The 13,712-nt window shown below is 41.9% G+C and overlaps 1 protein-coding gene across 10 annotated transcripts in view; it reads right to left on the bottom strand.

Moving 5' to 3' along the window:
• CLIP2 (CAP-Gly domain containing linker protein 2) overlaps positions 1–13,712 on the bottom strand; it is a 99,228-nt gene that overhangs the window by 85,346 nt on the left and 170 nt on the right. The window contains exons 1-3 of one of the 10 annotated variants that reach the window (XM_042025924.1): positions 13,587–13,675; positions 9,325–9,488; positions 8,153–8,294 (exon numbers count right to left, since the gene is read on the bottom strand). The gene's annotated coding sequence lies outside the window, so the exon portion shown is untranslated. Of the gene's footprint in view, positions 1–8,152; positions 8,295–9,324; positions 13,243–13,586; positions 13,676–13,712 lie in introns of those variants that run through there. The other 9 variants (XM_042025914.1, XM_042025920.1, XM_042025916.1 and 6 more) reach the window with 9 other exon arrangements.

A 13,712-nucleotide genomic window follows, 5' to 3' on the forward strand; every position in this document is an offset into this window, starting at 1 on the left:
GGCCCACAGTCCCACACAGGATCACCTACGGTCCACTGATTTCCAGTCACTAAAGCAGCCAATGAGCCAGGTGGTCCCAAATAGGTTGGTGTGATTAAGTCCCACATTAATGAGCTCTGCCAGAGCTGTATGTGAGGTATGGAATAGTAGCAATTTTCCTGTGTAAAGCAGAAGGAGTCTGGAAAAGGTAGGAAGCTATTAACAGTACAACTAACTGCCCTCTGCTTCCTGCCAAAAAATGTATGCTTGTAATTAAGGAGAGGTTTCAACCAAAGACCATGTCTGACCTAATTTAAATACCACAGTAATGGGCAGAGCATAAATACACAGCTCAAACCCTCAGCACATCATGTTTCTGTACTGATGGAATAGGCTGTTACCCTGTCACCAGGAGACGACTGGAGAACCATCCACTGATCCCTGCTGTCAATTCTCAGTAAGATGATAAAAGGTTTAAAGAAAAGGTTTAGAAAAAGGAGGTTATTTCTTTATGCAGAAATATTATGTCCTGTGATAGGAGAGTAGCAAGATGCCCCAAATAACCTCACTCACCAACTGGATATTGCTGCAGGGATTGCCAGGAGCAAAGGGCAGCCTCAGCTCCCGAAAATTTCAGCCTCTGCTATAACAGATCTAGAAAGGCTGAGAAAGCTTGATCCTTTGCCAGGTGTTCATTTTCATTTTAGAATGTTTATTGCAGAAAATCCTTTATAACATGGATTTTGGCTGTCAAATGCCGTGATATAACCCAGATCCAGGAACTTGCACTCACTCCTTCAGTTTCCTGTCAATTTAGTTGTATTAATTGCACTACATAAATTGTATTATATGTTCCAGTAAAACAGAATCAATGTGAGAATACTGCCAGTGTAGCTTTCTACAGAGCACTGTACAGGGACACATGAGAACTGGCTTCTAATCCAGTTTCTGGTTTTATTGCTGGTGTAAAATGGAAACTCCCTCCATCTCAACAACTCCTTTCACAACAGCAAAAGGGAAACAATGATACTGACCTGATCTGTAAAGTGCTTTGAACTCATCAGAATGAATGTGGAAGACACTCATTAAAATAGCTAATGCTGCCTTCTTCCCTGTTCCAGTCCTAAATACTGACAGACAAACTCAATATAATATACAACAAATAAGTGAAAAAAACCCAAATATAAAGTTAACAAGTGGGAAAATACAATTAAGGTAAATTATTCTGTGGAATTCAATGCCAGAGTATATTAAAGGTAATTATAAGATAGTTATACTGCAGCAGTAGCTATATTAATTCTAATTAGAATTTAAAAGTTTGAGACAACTCAACTCTTGAAGAAAAGCAAGCTTCTCTGAACAGATTCTATGATTGTTTGATACCACACTTAAGGTTTGTTTCTCTTTTCTTTGAGCCTGTAACAGTAACAGTGAGCTTCTCAAAGGGGGTGTTTGCCTGAACAGGCATCTGTTCAGGTCTGTTCCAGTCAGTAATTCAGCTGTACCTTTCATTTCACATTCTTTGCAATACTTCTACGAATGTTTGTGGTAACAGAACAGAAATAGCAGGTTACTATCTGAGATGTTTATTGAAGAAAGGAAATAAGAAATTAATAGAGCCCTTTTTTTTTGTATGCAAAACACTCACATACGAATTAAGCCATGTCATGCCCATTTAGCATGCTAAGAAAAGAGATGAAGATACTTACAAACTGGGCTTAAAATGTCATGGAAACAGCTGTCCTCCCAACAGGCTGAAATTCATTTATTTGTTGTATCTAGACAAGTTTGGCAGAGAAACCCATGGCATTCACACCTATGTATCACATCAAAATCTGTGATTTTTAAGCGGACTAGAAATACCAATCCAAAATCCAAACAAATGATTGCACCTTGTTGGGATTTTTTTGTTTGCAGGGGTAGATTTAAGAGATTATTAATACTTTGTGACATCAAGGTCATAAAACAAAGCCATATTGCACATCCAGAGAAAATTGCCTTGCAAATGACATACTGCAGTGACTTTCAGGTCCCAATAGTCAAGGAGTTGAAGTCTAACAATTTCCCCACTTAGAATTCCCAGCTCATGCAGATCCTCCTTCACAGGGCTGATGTGACTGAAGCCCTGATTTTGTTTCCATGGAACATAAAGAGGATATTAGAATTAACCCCTGTAAACAGCACTTCAAACTTGGAAGGCAGTTTCACTTTCCCTATCCCCATATTGCAAAAAAAGCCATATCACTATCATTAAAGACCAGTTTGTGTCCCTGGTAGATCTAGAAGTACATAAGCAAGTCAATCTGGGCTGCAGATGAAAAGAAAGTAGAACCTTGTTAGATTCACTCCATCATTACTGCCTTGGGACTGTGCTGTTTTCAGAGGTGTCAAGTGTATGAAAAATCTTGTAAGCCTATATCCCAGAAGCAGATAGAATGGTGAAGGACTTTTCCTGTACCAGTGTGGGCTTGCAGGAAGTGGCTGTCATTCCCAACACAAAACAAGACCTGTCCCACAACAGTTCTGCCATTTGTTTTCACAGAAACTGTGCCTGGAGACTGCCAAAGTTAAGGCCTCAGCAAGGACATGCTGCCACCCAGCTCTCCTGGAGGTCTCTGATCTCTGCAGCAGCAGTTTGCAATCACTTCCCAGCTCCACAACCTACATCCCACATCTGGCTGTGGGCTTGTCTCAGTGAGAGAGATTATTTTGTCACCCATTGCCATGAAACTTCATCCAAGCACCCAGTGCTAGGAAACACATTGTGCTCCCAGCCTGCTGATTTCAATAGGGAATCGCAGCCCAAATTTAGCAAAAGTCATAAGTGCAGGTTTAACTCCACATACAGGAGCAATCTCCGGGACATTAATTAGATTAATCACACCATGAAAGTCAGCTCCACACCACGTGTGCACTGCTGTGCTGTGGCTTGCAGGTGCACAGTTCCCTAATCAGGATCAAGCCTTTCCCTGGGTTATATTTTTTGAGGTGCAGTGGGATGTCATTAAGAGACAACATAAGCTTGTAGTTCCTAAATCCTTCATTTCTTCAAGAAAGATCCACTTTGCTGCAGCATAGGATTTTCTAATTATACTCCTCCTTTCTACCCGGTTTTCCAGCTGCATAAAGAAGTCAAATCCCTCGCTTACACTGACTGATGTATTGGGGAAATAAAGTCTGCTTCTGGCAGCTATCTTTTCAATCATTCATTTCCATAAAATTCCAGTTCTAATAAACCAGTTTATAACCTACAATCTTGACGAGGTGAGGTGTATCAGGTTCCTCTGTACACCTTTCACTTGACACGCATGTGTGTGCACACAACATGCTATAGCACTGTATCCTGAGGTTATTTTCTATAAGTAATAATATTTCCATTCTGAAATGAGGTTTACTAAGCTCAGTTGTGATTACTACAATGCACTGAAACAAGGGAAGTTCATAAGGGGCATTTTGCTGTATTCTGGTTGTATTAGGTCAAACCATCCACTCACAGTTAAGATTCTGGCTGATAATCTGTACAATCAATCCCATTTTCAAAGCTGCTATAGATCCATTTTACAAAAAAGACTGTGTGTGCAGCTCTGCACTTCTCTATTCCATTCCAACAAGTTTCCTACAGTGAAGGAACTCAGTGCAGGTGGCATCTGTGTTCAGCTGTATCACCCATCAACAGGAGATGAACCCCTGGAAGACAGAGAAAGCAACAGCTCAATCCCATCTCACATTCACCCTAGTGACAATATGTATTTTTTGTGACTTTTCAGCATCTTTATCACCTTACGTCATGGCATTTTAGGAGGTTTTAAAATATGAATTCACTGATCAGACAAAAAGGGATGTCTCTAAAGAACAGTGTAGTCACAGAGGACGTAGAGCACACAGTTTATACAGCTCTACTGCTTGGGAAGCACCTAGCCTGATTAAGAATCCTCCTCTAGTGCATCAATAAACCATGTTTTACATTAATAACAACTGAAATACTGAGCAAATGTCTTGAATAAGTTAGTTTGTTTAATTTAACAGAGAAGTGGATGAAATAACCAATCAATCACCAAATAACCATTCTACAGGTGGGGGGAAATGCATTTCATGTTTAGGGAATAAAAGTGATATTTTTCAACATCTAAGACCTTTTTCTGAGCTATTGGTCAACTTGTATTTAACCAAACCTATACCGTGTCATACACAAATACCCTGCATGTCCAAACGTGTAAATACATGCACAGAGACATGCTTATTAATATGCATAAACCCTGCACAAATGTAATTGCGTATGTCATTAAAGGAGGAAGTCAAATGTGCACAATATAGGCAATAAAGGCCACATTGTAATGCCAAACCTCTCTCTTCTTGGGCAAGGCATTTCAAGCTTTCCTGGTTTAGTTTTGCCACATGTATATTGGCAGCATCTTTTTTCCAGCAAATGTGCTGGAAATGAAAGAGGTTTTTAGCCATTCAGGTAAAGATTCTATCAAAATGTCACTGGCAAGCATACATGCAGAACTGGAAAGCTAAATCCCAGAAGAGACTTGAAAACAATTATGAAAATATATCTACCACATTGAGCTGTTCTTAGCTGGTATGAGTACTGAATTCAGGGACTGCCTTAGGAGAACTACTGAGGAGGATCCAGAAATGGTGTGGGAATCAGTCTCTAATCTCAGCTCTGGTACCAGTATAACAGTGAAAAGAAATACCTGCATGGAAAGATTTGCTTGGCAGCCTGGAAATTTCCAGGACAAATGATGTTTAGGGGATAATAGTTCCTAAAACCCAGAAAAAAACCCCCCATAGTAAATACTTTTGGTATTTACTCATATGTGTAAGAAAGTAGTATTTGACATCCCTTCACTTCATCCATTAAGTCTTCAAAGTAGGAGCACAGTAACCAACAGGGTAATATTATTGTTTGCATATCCTATTAAATCTGAATAAAGTGCCAAGACAAGAGGAGCTGCAAGAAAAATTAAGCTAATGCAAAAGAATCCTGATAAACTCTTGAAACGGACAGAAAAATCAAGGTGTGATTCAGCTGTGACAAGGGATTGTATAACTCTACATTCATCTGGACAAATAATAAAATAATAAGAAAAAAAAAGGTGGGGAAAAGACTGAAAACCAAGCATTAGCCATGTTCTGAGAAAAAGATAATAAAAAATTTCAGTTCAAACTGAAATGCTTTAATTCCTCAGTTACAAACTGCTTGAAATAAGGTATTTCAAAGTCAGCTGTTCCTTAGTATTGGCTCCAGAAAGCATAGCTCACACTGTAAACAGTCACTGGACTAAACCCTCAAACCCTTTCCTCTATCCTCTGTTCTCCTTGCCAGTGAGGGCAGAGGCATCACCAACCACAGCAATAAAAAGCACTGGCAGTGGTTTCCTCCCTTCATGGCTCCAGGAGAACAGCTCATATTTTATTCAGGAAAAGCGAGGCCTCTGGAGGTCTAAGCAAAAAAACCAGGAAGTAAGTATTTCTTGGGGACAGTTGGTCACAGGCTGGCAAGTGTCCAGGACATCAAGAAGGAGGGGCAGGGGTGCAGGATGGAAGCATGAAAGCTGCTTTCCTTCCAGCCTTCCTGCCATGGTAGGAAGGAGCATCACAAAGGGCAAACTGTACCCGGAATGTCTGCATGGTGATCCAGAGCAGGAAGGAACAAACTCAGGTGGTGTCCTGCAGTGGGGATCCTGCAGGGAGTCACTGCCTTAGAGGGGGAATCCAAGATGTGCAGTCAGGATGGAGGCATTACAGGATGGGATCCCTCCAAGGTTTAGTTGGGAGAGCTTAATATTTACCCCAGCCACTTGCATAAGCTCTTGCTTTGAGTTCTCTGGGTAATTCCTCTCCCCACTTTGCCATACTCCTCTCATGTCCCAAAATTACATCACTCTAAAGATTGTTTTGCAAGTGCCTTCAGAACAGGACCACACCTGAGCCCAGAATAAGCACTTTCATGGGAAAAGAGATCTCTTCCCAGATAGCCAGACAGCCCTCTTCCACTGTGCCCCCAATAACAGACCACCCTTAAACAATCCTCTGCAGTGCTTTGATTTCCTGAGAAGACAACATGAAGGTGCAGATGTCATTGGTCATCTCTGGTTGCATGCAGAGGAACAACCATCAGTCCCTCACAGCTCAAACCGAACACCCAGCACGGGCTGTGCCTCCCCTCAGGAGCCTTTCCATCAGCACTGACTGGCTCTGAACTTTAATTATTTTGCACAGGACACTGAAATAAGAACTTTCTGAGAAGCTTGAACTCCTCCTCATGAATTCTGGAATCTTCAGGGAAAGAAAGACTCTACCTGTTACTTTCTGACAGACTTCCTAAAAGAGGACACATGCAGACGAGTTATCTCTTGAAAATTACAGAAGAAATGTAGTATTTTACATTAACATTCCTCCTTCATCGCTTTAGTTACTGCCTAATGGATATTAGCCCTCAGAATACCTCCCCTGTAGGGCTGAGCAAATGAGAAACAAGTCATAGCAGAGCAGTCAGAATGAAAGGAAGGGGAAAAACCAACGCAATAAAAACCCCCACACATGAGGAGAAGCAGAAAAATGCACCCTGGGATGCAGCAGCCAACATTCATTTAATAATGTCAACATTTGAGACGCATGGCTTTCCTGGGTAGCAGCAAAATATATGGATTAATAATGACATGTGGTGTGATCAGATAAAAAGTAAGTTTATATTTAAAGTGCTCTTTATGGTAAGGGGGTAAGAAGAGGAAGAAATAATTCTCTATCAGTGCAAGCATCACCTAAGCTTACTGTTGCACATAGAAATTTTAAAAACAACAAAAAGCCCTAAGAAACCACCCTTAAATTAAATCAACTATCCATATGTACAAAATGGTTTCATACTTCTCCAAGCCAATTGCAACAGAATCTTTTTACCCTGTGACTTGCAGCATCAAAGCTCTGCAAACAACCAAGGACGCTGAATCAGTGCATCTTCTGTGCAACCCAAACACTCTGAGGTGCTGTGAGTGCATGGAACAAAGGAGACTGATACAAGGATTTCCCTTCCTGCTACAGTTAAAGCTGCTTTGAGGAAGTACAGGTTAAAAAACACAAAAGAAAGATATGTAAGTTAATGTTTAATTGATCAGGTTAACTCTATTACCATTAAAGCAAGATTTACTGATACTAGATAGGCAATCTGTCTCATTGGGTTCTTACACACTGGGTAAATTCAACAGTGAAGTGAAAAATGACTGCTGCTTCAATGGAGCCCTCCCAGTATTAGAATTTAGTGCCCTTTCCTGTTGTGTTTATGTTTTAGAGGAAACCACCACCTTACAGTAGGTCAGCAGAAAGAGCAACCAGGCTGCAGGGAAATCAGGCATTTTCAGGAAAGAGACTAAACATCAGGAGGTTATCCAACCTGTGTTCAAACCTGCAGATGAGTCCCACTTACTCTATAAGGCACGCTCTGACAGGATTTGTTCACTTGGAAGTGGCACAGCCCAAGTGACTAATGCAAGAAAGAGAAACTTCTTCTCCTCTCCCCTATTTTTCAGACTTCTGTGATAACTGGAAACAATAAACAACAAATGTCCTAAATTGAAAGATATAGTGAACCTAATTAAGGTTTAATTTAGGGAAGCAGCCTTAAATTTAGGGAGTTAACCCAGGTGGAGGAGAGACTGGATTGCAGGGCTAATAAACAAAGGCTTACCTGCACAGGAATGTCCTGTCACAGCTCCTTTGAAAGAGGCTGCCTGGAGCCCTGGGGCCAACTCTACCTGTGCAGTGCCAGCTCATGCAGCACCTGGGTTTTGCTGGACTTCAACCCCATAAACCAGAATACATCTTCACCCAGTAACACAGGACTGTGTCCTTTCATGTCAGACTAAGGAAGGGTTCACAAGCAATTTTCTCCTCTGACAATCAACTGCATGTTTTGGTATTTGGCTCTAGACTTACTAGACCAAGTCATCATTTCAATCGCAAATTGATACGCAGCCACTAAAACGAACCTTAAGAGTACAAGTCCTGGTTTTTATTCCTGATCTAGGCAAAACCACATCAAACATTTGGAGTAAAAAAATCACCTATGCACACAGAGATCCGAAGAGAGTAACTCCTTTTTTATTTTTGTCAGATTTTTCTCACGTCTTCTATCATGAGCACTCTAAACCAAACCAGACTTGACCCTTACCGTAACCTTTTGCTAAATTCCTCCTTTATGCTTTAGGAACTTGATGGCTTGGAACACAGCAGCTCTTCCTTCTGATATTTCTAAATCTATGCTCTGCAGACTTGAATGAATCCAAGAGTTCCACAGCCTAGTAAGTCCTGGACTGTCAATAAACAACAACATTATGGCATTTCCATCTGTGACGTACAAAATGAATGCAGATCAATGTTAAGATTTACTCTGTTGCATTCAGCCAAACAAAGTCTCTGATCAAGTTTTGCCCAGCATTTAAGAGACTAGATACAGCTGAAATGGGTTGCATAATGTCATGCAGTACCAATTAGGGGCAGTCAGTGAAGAATGTTCCCAGACTGCTGATGCAAGGAATGAGCACAAGAAAGTACAAATGCTGGATGCACTCTGGCAGTATTGTGCTGTATCGTGGCTGCATGGTGTCTGACCAAAACTCAAGCAATACTGTAACGTTAAAAAGTACAATCCACTTTATATCAAATTTGTTGCAAATTTCTTTTGACGGTTCTGATAAACATAAATCAAGCCAGTCCACATTCTCATTTTTATGGGAAACATAGACCAAGTGTTACATCTGAAAACACAAAGAGAGTGGCACACTGGTAAAAGAATGGATGAACCCAGATTGTCTACCTCCATTTCAAACTCTTGGATTGTACCATTCATCAGAGCCCCCGAATCACTCCTGTGGTTCTGCACCAGCTTGGGGCTGAGTCTTTAAGCAGAAAGCTCACAGAGCCATTAGATTCTTTCTTCGTCATCAAGATCCTTTCCCCTACACAAGGGAGTCCCAGCAAGCACTTGCTCTGCAGGATGCTCTTTGCAACATCTATGTTTAGCAGTAAGTCATGCACAGAATCACTTTCTCTGCTTCCTCAGTGAAAAACTAGAGGCTGTGTCCTCCCTGGAAGCAAACAGAACCCTGCTACAGTCTAATGGTGATGTAAGACCCTGACACGGAGGAGAAAAGGTGGTGCTCCATACCAGCCCCAGCTGCAGGTGCAAACAGACAAGTGCACCCAGGGAGGCTGCACAAGAAGAAAAGCATGGCAAGCACAAATGATCATTCCCCTCTCCTACACTTTCAGCTTCATCAACCATGTTAGGAGCCAACAGCTGCATTTTGGCATCTAGGAAAAATGTACGTGTAGAGAATTTACCTGGTTTTGCAGACAAAACAGGAATTCTAAGAGAAAGTCAATTCTCTTGGATGTCCCAGGTGACCTGTGTGGCTTTAACCCAGGCGTCCATACTCCCTCTACTGACTGAAGCTGTAACCACGCGGCTGGACTTGGGCTGGACATCCGTTGCTCTCTATTATGTGCTTAAAGAAGAAAGGAAATTTCAGTCACATTTTCAGTCTTAAGCATCCAAAGGGCAGGAGAGTAGGACTGGCTAATCACTGCTGCTGCATCCTTTTCTTGTAACCTAGTGTAAAGCTCTGACAAATGCCTCAACACATGCAGAAAAATAATGATAAAGCTTCTCTGGCTTAAAATGGCACTTAAAACCCATTCTTTTAAGTATTTTCAGATGCTTATAGAAAAGAATTTTAAATACATGCAACTTTAGAGTCTCCCAGTAGCAATCAGCTGACCTTGATCTTTCCAGCTGCTCTGTCACCACAACCTGTGCCTTGCCTCACTTTCAGCACTGTGAATTTCTTAACTGCAGATGTTGGTGGCATGCTGCTTAAAATTTTGTGTGGTAGCATTAAAAAAAAAGATTTAAAGTTACTTAATGAAAATGCAAAAATATGAGATGAGATGAGATGAGATGAGATGCTGCAAATAAAAGTGCTCAGGTAACAGTGTGGGCAGGTGTCATGCTGTATTTACCCAGTGTGTTCTGGTGAGCTGCTGCTGCTGTGCAGCTCTTGGAGATGCTCACAAGAGTACGGATGAGGCAGTGGATGGAGAAATACACAGGGATATGGCTGTGTGCTGGTGAAGAGGAAATGTGGGACCTCAGCCATTACACTTAGCAAGAAATTTTAAAGGGTACCTTTAAAATTAGCTCAGCACAGCTGTATCCCCAAGGCCATTCTATGGATAAACATATGAAGAATGGACAGGGCTTGTGATGCTACAAAACAAGGACAAGTTAATACCTGCATACTTACAGCATCATTCCATTTTGCTCTAGAGCTCAAGCACAGCAGCTCTGCAGGAATCAGGGCCCCTGTCAGTCTGGGTGCAGACGTGTCAGGCCGAGGAAACTTCCTGATACGGTGATGCCCTATTTCATGAAGCACCAGCCCAGCCTCCCTTCTAACAGCCCCATCATTACTTTCACTCCCACTATTTGTTCTAGCTCTGCTCTCTGCCTTAAGCCTCACTGAGCACAAGATAAAATGGTTGGTAGCATGAGAATTCATTCCACTGTCTCCAGCCTAGCTGTGTGAAAGAGAGAGAGCACAGAGAGAGAATAGCCTGCAAGGGGACTGCAGACTCCACACGTCCCTGGCAGCGAGGCCATCTGTGCTTCATGACCTACTTGTGGCTGTGAAACAGCAGCAGGCTGCAGCTGGAGCCAAAGCTTTAGCTGCGGTGGTGGGGCCAGCGATGGACAGCTCAAGGAGCCCTGCACTTCTCTTAATACTGCAATTTCAGACCTCAGCCCCTGGTCTTCTAGACCTGCAGGATAACATGCATGTGTGTTAGCCCTAACAGTAACAGTAAGCTGAACTCACAGATTTAACCTAAAAGCAAAACAACCTTGAATAGAAAACCATTCTGCCCTCCCTCCCCAAACCACTGCATATAAGAAATTTTTATATATAATATACAGATCCATACTTTTTGCTAACAATTGCCTGAAGTTAGTTTCCTCTCATGCATTATTTCTATTGCTTTCTGGGTTTTACACCTCACATCACCCTCGTTCTTGCTTTTCACTGTCTTCAACTACTGTGTCACTTTTAGTGTTTTCACTAATTTCAATTTGTTGTTCAAACTCCAAACAAGCCACCCTCACTTTCACCAACCATAGCATGCAAAGCAGCAATTCTTTTGCCACGACTTCTGCATTTACCCAATTCTCTGAGGAAACGTGTTGTGCTAAGCTTTAGTTTCCCTGTGGGGACTAGAGCTTGAGCCCTTGACTTAGAGCTGGTCTGAGAAGAGCTTCCATACGATCTTTAGAAGACCTGTTCCCTACACCTCAAGAATCTAAAGCTGGGACTTCCTTGCTGCTGGGCTGACAAGATCATGATTTATTTCTCTGAAGGGGATCCCCACTACTAGTAATAGATGCTGTTTGAATACACTGAAGAGGAACACTCCAATTGCTGAATAAACCATTAGCAAAAAGCCTTTGTCGGTACTCTATACTGATTACAAGTACTTAGTAAACTTTTCTATACATCTTTTGGGGTATGAGCGAGAAGGATCTGAAAGAATAATCTTAAATTCAGGATTATTCTCCTTTCAGGATAACACAGTACATCTGCGTACACGTGTATTTAGGCATTGCTGATGACACATCAAAAGTTCTGCTATTTCAGCATTGAATTTGGAATTCATTTCACCCTGGATGTATCCTGTGATCTCAACTGTCAGACTACAATAAGAACAGCTCGGATCTTGGGACATGACGGGTTTTAAAACTTTCAGCTCACATTTGCCTCTCCACCTGCCACATATCCCTATCAATACTGTTATGCCTTAATAAATACTTGTTCTGTGTTTGATAAACCACTGTGAGAAGCTCCTGCCTACGCTTGGGCTGCAGCACTTTAGGAGACCATGCTCAAAACTACATTTATTTCAACTGTTAGCCGAAACATCACAAAATCTGTCATCAGGCTCTCTGCAATGGTTGTTATCATTAGCCTTTCTTATTGTCCTTTGAGTGCTTATCAGCAGCAATCCTACACATAAGAGTAGGAGAATTAATGCTAGCCAGGAAAATGATATCTTATCTGGAAACTGGTACTTCCTAAGAGCAGAACTACTGTTTAATTTGGCAAGAAACCAAAGCATATCCAGGGTGCTGCATGACAGGCTGTTATGACCAACAGTGCTGCAGTATTTCACTGTCTCATGTTGGATTCTGATGAGCACTGCAGAAAATTAAATCTAAAGACAAGAGTAAAAGAGTGAATTTGAGTGTCACAGGAACAAACAGCCTGAATACCAAAAAAAAAAAGCTAACTCTCACTCCCATATGCCATATAATTATTTAATTATCTACTTTACCTCCAATGGAGGCAGTTAATCCACTGTTGATGTTAACTCAGCCAGGCACATGAGGGCTGCAGAACACTTCCAATTTTACCTTTACCCTTACATAACACTTATCCTACAACCACTGGGACCCACTACAGCTATTAATAAAAACATGCAAAACAAGATTAAAGCACTTACCACCTACATAAAAAGTCAGATATTAGACGGCACTTTGCAAAACAGGAACTTCACCCTCCAGAGTTTCAGAGCCTTAGGAGAAACTCAGCAAACTCCATCACTGTCAGGCCATAGGCAGAACCAGTTTTACAGGCTGAAGGCAAATGCTCGTATGTCAACCTCAAAATACCAATAACAGGTACTGACAGTAACACTGGAATACAGATGTTGTACTTGTTGACAAGTAAGATGAAGTTACTCCGTCACTGCTCACACTGAGCTTCAAATAAGGCCAGTTGTGAGTTCCTGCCTCACACCAATCTTAAATTAGAAACACTTCCCAAGGAATCAGGGCCCAGACTGAAGGACAGATGCTCTGCTCACTGAGCTAACACAAATGTCATTAATTACGTGGAGCATAAACAGAGCTGAAAGATGTACCAAGGCCCCAGTAACTACTGAGGTTGAAAATGAGTACTGATTTCCAAATTCTAATGCTATGGATACAACAACCCAGTTCTCTGTCAGGGGCTGGTAGCATGTAGGGGCACCAATAAGCTTGGTACCATAACACTTCATCAAAATTATCAATTAATAAAAAAAATTAGTCTTGACTTAGGTGGATGAGCCCCCTTGACTTAACCTGGAAAAGAACATTTAGAATCATAGAATCACAGAAGGGTTTGGGTTGGAAAAGATCTTAAAAGCTCATTTCATTCCACCCTCTGCCATGGGGACACCTTCCACTAGACAAGATTGCTCCAAGCCCATCCAATCTGCCCTTGAGCACTTCCAGGGACAGGGCAGCCAGAGCTTTCCTGGGCAACCTGTATACATTGTACGTGTTCAATAAATAGAGCCAAAATCATTCCCCCCCCCCCCCCCCCCCCATAACGTAACTGCTTACAATATTTTGCAATGCATCTTGTATTGTTTTCATTTTAAGGGGGGAAAATAGCGGTAGATAGAAGAAACAAAGTTTTAGACCCCTGAAATGCAAACATGTTACTATTATTATCTTAACACGCAGTACGGTAAGAAGCCCAGCGAGTCCAAATAGCCGAGCACAAGCTCACCCAGCCGAGTTGCGAGCGGCCTCCCCCCACCAACAGTCCTTCCTCGGCATAGCCCAGCCCGGCCCCACCACCACAGGCCGGGGCTGCCGCCTCCCCGCCCCGCCGAGCAGCCACAGGAGCAGGCAG

The sequence above is a fragment of the Corvus kubaryi genome, unplaced genomic scaffold, assembly GCF_017639235.1.
Source record: "Corvus kubaryi isolate FWS band 111438036 unplaced genomic scaffold, C.kubaryi_AGA036_p1.0 37284, whole genome shotgun sequence".
NCBI classification, from domain to species: domain Eukaryota; kingdom Metazoa; phylum Chordata; class Aves; order Passeriformes; family Corvidae; genus Corvus; species Corvus kubaryi.